The sequence below is a fragment of the Helianthus annuus genome, chromosome 4 (assembly GCF_002127325.2).
Source record: "Helianthus annuus cultivar XRQ/B chromosome 4, HanXRQr2.0-SUNRISE, whole genome shotgun sequence".
NCBI classification, from domain to species: Eukaryota; Viridiplantae; Streptophyta; class Magnoliopsida; order Asterales; family Asteraceae; genus Helianthus; species Helianthus annuus.
Window position 1 is genome coordinate 66,179,131 of NC_035436.2, and position 13,399 is coordinate 66,192,529.

The following is a 13,399-nucleotide window of genomic DNA, read 5'->3' on the forward strand; positions in this document are numbered from 1 at the left end:
TTTTGGGGGTGTGACATTTTTGCTTTCGACACTTTTGGGTGTTACATACGTTACTATTATCAAAACACAATCGATCACACTACTCAAACTACTTGAACGCTAACCAATATGCATGTATTACGTGACTAAATGAATGCTTGTTGATTGTGTTTACACGTGGAATGTTGTCTACCTGCCTTAACGACGTAGTACTATAGTTTGGACTCAGCACCCGTTCACACGGGGGTTGTTAAGGACAATTACTTGCACGGATTACGGTGGTAACCATGTATTGCGAACCGTCTCGGACGGTCAACCCGCAGTCATTGGTATCGATAGGTCCATGTCGATAATTAACATGCTTCGTTTTCCTCTGTGTACGTGCTGGTTATGCGTAAACTATTTCGAACTTTATATGCTATTATCAAACTTGTATGCTCACCTTTACATTATATGTATTGACTTTATTGTAACGTATGTGACAGATGTTTAAGATGTTTGCTTGCTAGGAAAGCGAGGCTAGAATAAAGCTCTAGAGGCCCTCAACAAATAGTTGTCTGTCAGGAAAAAGCAACTAGAGCATAGTTGTCTGTAGATCTTGTCAGGCTGGGTCTTTAGGAGCATTTGAACAATATTTATTTGTCTTATTTAAATCTGAGTTGTCGGAACAGAATATTTGACTAGTTGTTATCTTTAATAATTTGTTTGTTATTTGGGACACGGTATGGGACGTGTTATTTAAACTGAATAGTAATGATAATTGTTATGGAAACTTCTGGACAATCTGTTTCGCTCAGTGCCATGCCCCGATGATTCCGCCATCGGTTGGGGTGTGACATTCCGAGTGCACCAAGCTTAGTTGTAGGACTCCTTGCTCCTTTGTGTGTATGTAAAATGATTGAACAAGACTTGATGGTGGTGGTAGTGGGGTGTGGTGGTGGCGGCCGTAGGTGGTGAAGGAGGGAAGGAGAGAAAGTTGTTGTTTGATGGGTGTTAGAATGAAATGGTTATGCCTCATGTGTTAATTTATAATCCAATCTCCCTATTAACCAACATGTAAAATGCTACTAATCCACCAACATGTACCATTAAAATAATCAAAGAAAGGCGAGGGTGGGTCACCCTTGTGGTGACCGTCGCATGGGGGGGGGGGGGGTGTAGGGGTTGGGTTGTAATGTGATGGTAACTATCTAGTTAGTTTTAGTTAGGACTTTAGTTAGGATATTAGTGTGTTATCTAATATAAGGGGTGTTAGGGTGTTCGGGGACCCTAACTAGCTCAAAAAAGTAAAAACAATGTGTTTGGCAGTATTTTTATGTTCCGGGTAAAGTCCGGTTGTTCGGTTGGATGTTGATCCGTTAATGTGTTTAATAAAGCTTTAAAGTGTCTTTTATATTGTTTTTAGTAACACATTAAATTCCCAACACTTTGGAAAATATCTAGGACTATTTTACCAAGTTTTTGCACTTTACTAGCATTGTCAAATGCTGAATTTTGGTATTTAGTGCAGAATTTTGCACTTTAAGTATGTTTTAGGCACTTCCGGTCATTATAACTATCTCTTAGTGACGCAGTTTTATGATCCTCACCTCCCTACACTCACTACTAGTGTAGTATTCTATTCCTGGCTCATTCTGGCCTCAAAACAATGTCTGTTTAGTGCTGGCATTGTCAGCATGTTTACTGGGTTATCAGCTCACTGTGCTAACTGTGCTTTGTGCATCAAGTTTGTCACTATCGCTTGTGTGTAATAAATGGAGTGACAGTATAAAATGTGATGCATGAGTATGTATGTATCAGAAAACAGAAAGCAGTTTAATCACAATTGTAATCAAGCACAGTAATTAAGCACTAATTAAATATTAATTAATTGTACGGATACCTGGATTTGTGAGGGTTGTCACATTTACATGGACTGGTCCCGCTATCTTGAACTATCACTGGATAACTTGCGCTCCAGGCGGGGTGTTTAAACCCAATTCGAGAGAAAGGTGAATACCTTTAAACCTGTGAAGGGATCAGGATCCCTTAAACGTGAGAGAGGGGGCCAATTCTCTAATCTTTCGAATTATCCTAAATGTATATCCTGGAGTTGTATCCCGACGCATATTCTGCAAAACAACCTTAAACTAAGGTGGGTGTTAGCTTGGCTAACACCCCTCCGATGCTTAAGTCAGTGTTGGGTTCAGGTAAAATAAATAGAATTGTATTTAAAAGAGACTGAATTCATACCATCTTGAGTTAGAAATTAAATTCTAAACTCACTTAAAATAGGCTTTGAGGTGTATAGCATTCCAGGATCTTGGTAGTACATCCCCCTTCATATTCTTAAGTCGGTATGCTCCTTTTCCGGATTCCGATTCAATCTCATAAGGTCCTTCCACTTAGGAGCTAAATTTCCATCAACAGGATTAATAGTATTCTGAAAAGCCTTCCTTAATACCCAATCTCCAACTTGAAACCTTCTAGTCCTTAGATTCTTGTTATATGCTCTGGATATCCTCTGTTGATATGCTGCCATTCTCATTTTGTATATTTGATGCATCAGTCTCACATTTTTAGACCTAACAACTTTTAACTCAAATCTATTTGACTTTGTACTTTTAAACCAAAAGTTTTCATCTTTTGCAATTTAACCTCATAATTTTCTTACTTTCAATTTTGGTCCCTCATACTTTTCATATTTCACAGATTTTTCGTTTTACGTTTCGTTTTAAATTTTGCAATTTGACGCGGCGTAACGTGCACGTGTGGTTCAACGTTTTTATGTTTCGTTTTACGCTTCGTACTAGATTTTGCGAGTTAATATTGGTTCAACGTTTTTACATAGTCTATTTTTTTCTCGTTTGATAGGTTCGTTACAACATGCGAATCCTAAATTGACTTAGTTATTATTTTCTATGTTTTACGTTACAGTCTAATTTCTTTATGTTAACACGCCGTAACTTCAGTATTGTTTATCGCCGGTGGTAGTGTAGCATTGATACTATTCGGCACGGTTTTACACCCCATTCACATTGCGACGGACGATAAATCTAGTTTCTTAAAAATACAGAACATAAGAAGTGAATATTAACATCCTATACATTTCTTCTTCTCATATTTTATATAAATGAAAGAAACAGAAAATATATTAAAAAGAATAAATAATTATTGTTTAACCAAACAGAAATTGATATAGGCAATTGAATCTGATATATCTATAATCTATATCTATAATCTATATCTATCTATATATCTATATATATACTATATAATACATTTCCCATGTACAAAAAAGTAATTTTTTTTAAATTTTAAGATGTCAGTCGAAAAGTCAAGTTTAAATACCTAATTTTTTACCATTCTATTCCAACTCTACCCCTACTCTCTTCATATACAAGATATAACAAGCTATTTAGAGGGGCTAAACTTGAACATGGTCTAAAAATTCAAGACGCTTGGAGAATTCTGGTACAAAACTCCTCCGACAATCAATTCGTGTGAATCCCAATCGTCTCTGCCTTTCCTTGTTCCAGGTTAGGGTTTCTTTATATACCAATTTCATGATCACTTGAATCTCTGTGATGTTATGGATCGTCAACATCGTAATGGTATATATTAAATTAGGGTTCCATTAGCATAGAAGCATCACAGAGTAGAAGAGATCAATCAAGTAACAGCCGTCGTAACAAGTCAGACGACAATGGTTCACGTCACGTCACGTCTACGGTGGAGCTCCACCCTAAGGGCTTTCCAATCGACCATAATGGAGTCGGAAAACATATGCCGCTGGCGAGTGTGATGGCCCATTTAGGTTTCTTGATCGAACTTGCAATTGGGAAAAAGGTATGATACCAAAATCTATGTTCAATTTTATACTTATATTGCTACGTAAAGTAGATAAAGAATCATATTAACGAGCTATTAGGATCTTTCCTTATACCCAACCGGAGAGTTTGATATATTTCAAGAATTTGTTGAATAGGATGTTTTTTTTCTGTGGATTGTCATTACAGCTGTAGCGCGGGTTTTCTTCTTAGGTAGATTGTTTTTGGGTTTCAGTTTATCTTCAACTAAAATAATTACCTTAAATTTTCATATGAAACTTTCATGTCGTCAAATTTTTAGATTTTTTCGTTGTTGCCTTCATCATCAAATGTACCGGTAATGGCTGGTGATGTAATTGCTTATGTAGATGGCCACAAATTTAGTTTACTTTCAGTCATATATTATGATATAGTTCTAGGTTTTTTTATATAATTTCAGTCATATCAGTTTGACTTTATCATAGATTCAAGAGTGTTACTTATTAATTTCTATAACTGTGTATTGGTGTTTTTTTTCTAATGTTTGAAAATTCGATTTAACGTATCATCTCTGTTTAATATTTAGTCTCTTGCTATAAAATTGTGCTACCGGGGTCAATTGGCAGTCTCTTCTTTAAATTGGTATGTATTTTTTTCTTAATCTTTTGGAATTTAACTCGGTCTTATTGTTTTTTAGTTCTTACTTGGTATACTTTTCTTTTCGGTTTACCCACACTAAACAAGAACTGTTATAATAGTATAAACAGAATCACTTAAAGACAATGGCTAAAGGAAGATTCGATATATTTGTAGGAGAAAAGGTAATGTTTTGTTAAGGATGTTTTATGGGAATTGCCGTAACAAAGCATTGATGTGTTTCTTGATGTATCGTTCCCTGCAGGATGTGGAACCGTCACAAGGGTTCACTTGGGTCCATGACTCCATGAGCACCAGACGTGGATGGATGGATCGACGAGCGATGATCAAAGTTGGTTTGAGGTTGTACGGCTTGCCCGCCTTTCAGGTATCTCGATTTTATATTGAAAACCAATGTAGCAAGTTGAACATCTGTTGCTGGAACTTATTTAATATCATATTTGTAATACATGCAATGACATTTTCTATTTTTCATATTATTTTTGGCTAAAAACCGGTTCTAATCCTTCTTAAAAAAACCCGAACCGGTTAAAGAAAAAAAATGTCCACTTATCTCTAGGCCCGGTTAATGTAATGGTCACTTTTTGCGCCATTTTTCCTCAATTATGTCGTCAAAGAAGTTAAAATATAAGTTTCTTAACACATGAGTTCAATGTTCGTTTAGTCTCAAATTATTGGACGGGTGAAATGGGTTACAAGTGATAGTAAAAAATTGGTACTATTCATTGAACGGGTCAAATGAGTAGTTTCTATTGAACGGTTTAAACGGGCCAAGTGACACTATTATAATTGTCATTTTTTATGATATGTGTAGTACCAAAAATGTGTAGTACTCTTGCTAGAGAAGGCATTGAGTAGACTTCCAGAAGGTAAAGAAGAGATACTTGGAGACTTCTAGAAGGTAAAGAAGAGATACTTGGAATATTTGATCTTCACGGATTTAGTTTGAAGAATTCAGATCTTAAATTCTTGACATTTTTGGTAAGTTATGAATGACCCGCTAAAGATAAAACATAACCCAAATCAACTTATTCACAAATAAACGGATAATAGCTTATTTATTGTAGTTATTATTATTATTATTATTATTATTATTATTATTATTATTATTATTATTATTTTTAAATAACTGAGACTAGCAGAATGCCTGGCATTAAAATTATGGATATTGAAAGCTAATGTTTTCCTTGAATATTGACAGTTTGATGTGTTGTATTATTATTACCCGAGACGGTTGGGGCAAGTGCTATTTGTGGAAGCTCCGTTTGTATTTCAGCCAATTTGGCAGTTTGCCAAGCCCTTAGTAAAGTCGTATGCTTCTCTGGTATACTTTTTACACCGTCTTTCCATACAAAATAGTAGAAGTGGCGAACTAGGTGGGTTGGGTAATGGGTCAAAACCCGTAATTATTTAAACGAGCCAAGTTCGCTTGACCGGTACACATTTCGTCTCGAGTATTAAAATTGTTTTGGGTCAAAAAGTTTATAGGTTTTATGCATTAAAATACGTTTTGGGTGACTTTTTGCCCGCTTCCTTTTATAAACCGGTTTGACCCGTTATAGATTGAGCGTAACGTAAATCAACCCATTTTACAAGTAAATGCGTCATAATTGCCATCTGTAACTAGCACTAGTGCTCCTTCCTTTCATGCTTTTTAACATTTAAAGGTACGGTTTTGCCCGGCGGATGATGTGAGAAAGGAATATTTTACAGAATCAACACTTCCAGAAAGCTTTAGACATTAACAACATATTCTGGTTTCTTCATGTATACAAAAATCATTCCAGGTATTTGTACATCAATGTCGTTTATCATATGTGCATATAATAATTGATTCCCTGATTCATAGTCCAGTGACAATAGTGTTAAGTTGATGGGTTGAATTAATGAACCCGAATACAACCTATATAGATATTTGTATCAAGCTACGTGATCCGTGTAACTCTCTAATCCAGTGATTATATAAATAATATAGCTTACAATAAAATGGACTGAATGAGTCAAAAGTTATGCAGGGTGTGTTTATTTAAAAGTTAGATTATATCAATAATAATATATTTTTGGTAATCGTATGTAACCCACTTCTTATTTATTAATTTTTTCTACAAAAGGCGTTTTCTATAGTTCTGTCAACAATACTACCCGTTTTGACCTATCATTCTACCACCCATTTGTGTATTTTTCCTGAACATTTAATTATTTTTTTGAACTTGTAAGTAGGTTAACTTCATGGGTACATGTCAAAGCTAGAGCAAATGGGTACGGGTCATCCATGAGGTTTTAAAGTTCAATTCTAAACAAAAACAAAGCTTGTTATTACTAATATGAATCCTACTTGAATTTTTTTATTAGTCTTCTAAAATAGAATTATAGTTATTTTGAAGTCTCGGGTTCAGTTTTTATTATTGGTGCTAATAAGTCGTAAGTGGAGAGTTCAAATGAGGTTTAACAGTTTGTTAAGTTATGTGATTTGTTTTAGCATTGTTGTTTCCCCTTTATTAATGCCCACTTTTAGATTCATGCGACACTTAGTGTTGTTTCGAGGCTGTCTCTAGAAATGGTACCCAAGACAAAACGAAGAAGTCTCTTTTCTCAAAAAGTAAATCATCAGATGTTAGTACAAATGAAACCAGATGGACTCGTGGATAAATACAGAAAGTCAACGGCGTTCTTGATGATGATAATAAAAGTAGCAAGAAACCGAGTCCTGTGACAAACAGGAGGGCTACCCATTCAGTACTTAAAAATGAGGCTGCAGATATAAAAACAGATGCTGCAAAAGAATCAAGTGTCGATGAACTTCCAACTCGGGAAAACAAGAAGAAAAGGTGATTGCTATAGTTTCAGTTTTCTACACTTACTCTAGCAGCTTGCTAAATCCTTTGGTGTAAACTAATGTAATGGTGATTTTGAATAAAACTTGAAGTTTATAGTAACTTTTTCCATGTATTTTGCGAGCTCTGTTATTTTTTTCATTTTATATATTATGTTTGCTCAAATATAGGGAAAACTTACAACCCAATCATAATGCCCATGTTTCCACCACGTGTTTTCGACTCCGCTGCAACGCGCGGGTTTCCCACTAGTACTATATAAAGGAAAAGTGATGTACACACATGTAATTTTACAAGGCGTCCATCATTTTATGCAATATGTACAACTAATGAATGCTTGTTTTGTGAGGGTAAAATTATCAAAAGCATAAATTTTTAAGACACTAGAAGGGTATAATGGTAAACCAAACCTACACCCTACACTCACACACTCAAAATATCTTCCTTCTCGGCCCTCAAGAAAAGCCAACAGACTCTAATCAGGTCGCCACATTCAATAAGGAATTCCAAAGATCTTCCTCATTATTTTTCTCTTATCAAAACCACCCATTGCCATCACTTGCGTTTCAATCCAAATCAGAGATCTACAATCACCCCATGACTCTATTTTGGTCAGTGGCGTACCTTATATATACTGAGCCATAGCACGGGCTACGGCTCAACTTTTTATTGGTAGTGTAAATATTTATTCGGTTTGTATACCAAGGATACCCCTAAACAACTACGAGGACACCCTTAAAAAAGGTCTGTAAACCCAAATCAATTGAAAATAATAAGCCCAAATCCCAATTGCCAATATATTAGCCCAAATCAATTGAAGATGGTAAATAATAAGTCCAATTACCTAATATGTTAGCCCAAAATAATAAAAGATTGTAAATAATTGCCCAATTGCCCTGAAGTTTTAATGCACGACACGACACGACACAACTACGAGGATACCAATCAATTGAAAATAATAAGCTCAAATCCCAATTGCCCATTTCGTCACACTATAAGCGATTATGATAAATTTACAAACTTGCATGAAATAAGTGATCTTGCGCGTGTTATGGTTGAAACGGGAACGCATAGTTCTTGTCCTTCAGTTTATCGGGCAGTGAAGCTAGCTTTGCTTTTACCGGTTGCAACCGCAACCGTTGAAAGATGTTTTTCGAAATTGAAGCTTGTCAAGACGTTTTACGCAATCGAATGGGCCCATAATATTTATTTGAACAATGCTATGGTTATTGGTTTGTGCGGTCGAAAAGGATTTTTTACGTGAAGTAAAAGACGACGATGTGATGGAACGATTCCAAGCTATGAAAAAAGAAGAGGACAAATCTATTAGGTATTTGTTTTACTTTATTTATTTATTGTCGTTTTTTTAATATTGTACGATTGCACGATGATTTTTTTTGGATACCGCTGAGTTAATGTTCTAGTTCCGCCACTGATTTTGGTAGGTGCAGCATCACAGGAGGGCGGTTGGAACACGGTTGGAATGCAGCGTTGATACCACTGCACCTGCGTTTGCCACCACCGGTGTCCTCTTCATGAATAGGTACCGAGATCACTTTCTTCTTCCTTATAAACTTTGTTCTGTAATTTTGTTTACCGACCCCCACAATTTTGACAGCCACCACTCGCCTTGACAACCACCTGGAACTGTCGCCGTTTGTTCGAATCGCCTTCTTTCACTGTTCGACACAACCGCCGACGACTATCCATTATTCGAGGTATTAATTATGATCTAGTTCATGACATATGTTTCTATAGGCCTAAATTTGTTTCCTGCGACTAAAGGATTACTCAATCTAATATTGGTTTACACAAGTTGAACATACTATATGTTTCAATGAGAAAAATAGAGTTTTGTTTGTTTGTTTTTCCGCTACTGTGTATGTATCGAGATATGACTTGGGGGTGTTAATGATTAGTATCCATTGTGATCGTTACTGTTGCGAAGTCGCTCAAAGCCGCGAACGACAAAGCGGCGGTTGGTTTCAGCAGCGTAGAGTCCAGCAAGCGACACGTTCTAAATCATTTGTTTTGGATTCGTCTCGCCCAACAATTAAGGTAACCAATAGGACCACCATTGGTTGATTTAATATGAAAAATGAACACCGCATATATGTAAATTAAACTGGAACTTTAAGTTTTGAAACTGTTAACTCCAAACGGCTGAACATAGGTTGGACATAAGAGTTCGAGACCCAACCCATGCGTTTGTTTAATTACAGTAACATAATACCCTGCTCCCTCCCATGAATTAAATAAGGTATTCATAGCTTGTTTGGTTTGTAAATGACACGAGTCTTCCTTATATACCTCCATTCATAGCTTCTTTTATGCGTGAAATGATGTAATGAAATATATGTTTAATTCATCCTTTTGTTTAACAAAAATCGTGAATTTATGTTTTAGTTCAGTAGTGATTTTTAATCAATTTATGCTTCAGTTGTAATAATAGCTTTAAATTTATGCCTAACTGTGTGAATAGATTATTCAAAACAAAAATGGTTGGAGTTCAGAGCATGTGCTTTTGCATAGAAGTACTAACCGGAGTACATCAATTCTACGTGCTACTCCATGTAGTCTCCTGCAATGGCTAATTTTGTCATTGAATCACCACTTTTGAGAAGCTGCAATTTTTCTTTTCAGAAAGTGGATCCCCAAACGGCTGAGGCAATAGACCAGTTTATAGTAAAATTAAAAGCGTGTGCAACAGGAAGTTCATCTTTTACTTTCATTCTTGATGATCCTTCTGGCAACATCTTTTACTCTTTCCTGTCACACCGTTGCATTTGATAAGACTAGGACATTGAGGACAGGGGAGTTTATGTGCAAAGCGATTGAGCCCATACACGGACATGAAGCTACCACTTCTTGTTGCATTACGACGTGTGAGAAAGAAGCTCTTGCCGTTGCTACTGCTATGGAAAAAGGCACCACCCACCCGATCGGAAGGTATTGCTGTTGTTTATATTTTCATATATGATATGTCAATACTTCTTTTACTTTTCCAGCTTAAGTTGTATAACCTGTGATATTATGATGTACACAGTCAATGTCTACTTGATCTTTATCAGGGTAATATGTGATCTTCAGTCTTCTAATGGTATACACCCTTCCCTTACCAGAGGTATACACCCTTCCCTTACCAGAGGTATACACCCTTATCCACCCTATTTTTTTATAATTATTTGTGAATTTGAATATATTCTAGGCTTTTTTGGGACTTATTTATCTTATTTTTTAACTAGGGGTGCAAATGCGCTGAGCTACTCAAACTCGGCTCGAAAACAAGCTTGAAACGAGCCGAGCTTAAACGAGCTCGAGTGCAAACCTAAAAACAAGCTTGTTATGTGTTCACACAGGACCAGCAAGTTATGGAGCTCTATTTGTGTTGCGATTTCTTTATAGAAAATATGAGTAAGTTCTCGGATTTGACATCTAGAAGATTTCTCCAAGTAGTTATTGATGCTTCTTTGATTTAATTTTAATATACTGAATCATTTTATTGTGATATTTTTTTACCTTTCATCAACTTCTTTATCTAAAGTGTGCTGTTTATAGTTTCAAGTCAGATGAGGAGAGCCAAATTGCGTACTTAACTTGAGCGAGCCAATGAGTGAGTTGCCATAATTCTCAAAATTATGCTACAGATGCAGTGAGAGAAGCCTTTTGTTATGAAAGTAAGCCCTTTTAGATTTATAACAGTTGTTCGTTTGTTGGGGCCTCACAAAACACACACTCAAAACTCACTTAATAAGAAAGATGTAAACTATCGATGTGCAGTACGGAAAAAAGGTTGTTTAAGCTCAACTCATCCTGTTCTGGCCTGTTTAAATCGGCCTTACCAGAATCTCCGGTTACAGTTTGACCCGTTCGTAATTTTTTAGCGTACAAAAATGGACTGGGTCAGGTTGGGTTGACCCGCAAACACTTTTGTGTCTTTTTATTGACTTTTTTGACCATTATAAACAGTAATACAAATATACAATAGCAAGCTAATATATCATAAAATAAAAAGATTTAAGAGGTTGGGAAATTTCTTATTTAACCTACATCAAACCATTTACATGTACATATACTTTTTAAATTCTCCGCTCACAAAAAGGCCATCTGGATATGCTTAAAGACAACTTATAAGCAAAAGATGTGAAATTTGTTTCTGATTAGTGTGCAAAATTTGCTTTCATTTGTGCACTCACAAACAAACTTGCTTTAAAAAAAATCCCAGCATGTTATTCATGCCATAATTAGGATTTAAGAACCCCCACATACAATATGAGAATTTTTATAACTGGTCCCTCAAATTGGGGGGGTTCAACCCGCCCCAAACTTGCTTTAAAAAAAATCCCAGCATGTTATTCACGCCATCTCTCTATATTATGTATGAGTATGCTAGATGGGTGACTAAATGCTATTTGTCAACAGGATTCGTTCGAAGGTGACAAGTCAAAGATTCTTATGATATTATGTGCAAGCCCGGATCCAAAGGAAATGCATAAGACAATATCGACATTGGAATACGGTGCAAAAGCCAAATGCATTATGCGTGGGCCTCACACGCCAATTAAGGGAGACGATTCGTCTTCGTCAGATGTGATGTTGGGTTCGAGAATCGCGACTACTTAGGTGAGTTCGGTCAGATTTTACGGTAACATTACTGGTTTACGGTAACATAACAGTTTCATAAAATGGATAATGTCGGACTTATTAAAAAACTGTCGACGGTAACATTACTGCACTGGTCCAGTTGATCGTTCTTGAGCTGCTTACATTAGGGCGAACCAAGTTGGCCACTTAGTGAGTTCGGTCAGATTTTAAGAACAATTCATTCTTTTGAAAAAGGTAATATTACCATTCTTTTCTCCGTTCCTTTCTATCAGAAGTACATTACCGTTGCATATTGTGGTATATACATATGTTGCCTTATGGATGCTGATTATTATTTTTGTTTGTTGTTAGTTCAGCTGATTGGTCAAGGCTTAATGTCCTTTTTGATAAAAGTTTTCATCATTTGCTTTAGACGAAGGAAGAGAGGGTTCAAAATTTGTATCTTACCAAGTTTCATGGTAGAGATAGAATGGACGTATATCATTGAAGTATATTATTTGAGAACGGGATTGGATCGAAGTATATGGACATGTACAAATTTAATCTCCCTAATATCATTTATGACAATAACGTTGTAAATAAACCTACTGTTGATGTTTTGATGAAAATTTGTTATGGTTTAATAAATCTAACTCTTTATATTGAGCTTGTAGATTTTCTTTGCATGCTTGTGACCTTATAGCTTTTTCGTCTATTTTTATTGAATGGAATAAAATGTTAGAGATCCGGAATGGGTTGTGGTTCGTAATAGACGTCATAAATGAATCTGATATCAGTCGGGACACCGGCCGCAACGCGCGGGCATTCCCACTATTTAAAATGTAAATAAACTATGAAGTCTTTTTAATTAAATTATAAAGATTTATCACGAGTATTCGAATTGAATCGTCTTTTTGCCAACAAAGAGCGCACCTTAAAATAATAGAAACACGTAATAGCCATCACGGCCGTAAACGATCCGAACTTTCAGCGAACGGTTCGGCGGGAAGTTCCTTTACGTTCGTTCATTAATTAAACGAACGAACATGAATAATAAATTTCATTAAATCAACGAACATGAACAAAAGCCCCGTTCGTTCAATTGTGTTCATGAACGTTCAGTAAGGTGTTCGTGAACACATTCATGAACATTTATTTATTTGCGCTCATTTATGTTCATTCATGTTGGTTGGTCGGTGTTTTAATTAAAGATTTTTGTATTTTCATGTATTTTATCGAAACTATATATATTCTTTAATTATTATATATTTTTTGTTACCCTAGAAAATTAAACTAGGAAACCTTATTTCCATCATCTTTATACATTGTTCCATTTTCTGTCTCATTATTCATCCAAAATTGAAGAACACTTCTGGTAGGGCTCTGTCTTCTGGTAGCAAAGAGCCGTCTATAAACACTCAAAATCAAAGGATAAAAACTTGTATGGATCTCTTAAACAAATAGTTGCATGTCAAAATTGAAGATAGATTAAGATCTAGACGCCATTGTGAGTCAAAGTATGTAATTTTTTTGATCTACTCATTAGATGAAGGATGG

At 35.8% G+C, this 13,399-nt stretch overlaps 2 long non-coding RNA genes across 2 annotated transcripts; both read left to right on the top strand.

Annotated features, from left to right (window-relative positions):
- The first annotated feature begins 5,186 nt into the window (after positions 1–5,186).
- On the top strand, positions 5,187–5,765 carry LOC110934921. Its single transcript, XR_002588726.2, has 3 exons — positions 5,187–5,293; positions 5,326–5,405; positions 5,626–5,765. It is a non-coding gene; the product is annotated as an uncharacterized LOC110934921 (long non-coding RNA).
- A 4,405-nt stretch (positions 5,766–10,170) lies between these two features.
- On the top strand, positions 10,171–11,807 carry LOC118491306. The gene is made up of 5 exons (XR_004891213.1): positions 10,171–10,207; positions 10,305–10,382; positions 10,618–10,672; positions 10,817–10,935; positions 11,681–11,807. It is a non-coding gene; the product is annotated as an uncharacterized LOC118491306 (long non-coding RNA).
- The last annotated feature ends 1,592 nt before the right edge of the window (positions 11,808–13,399 follow it).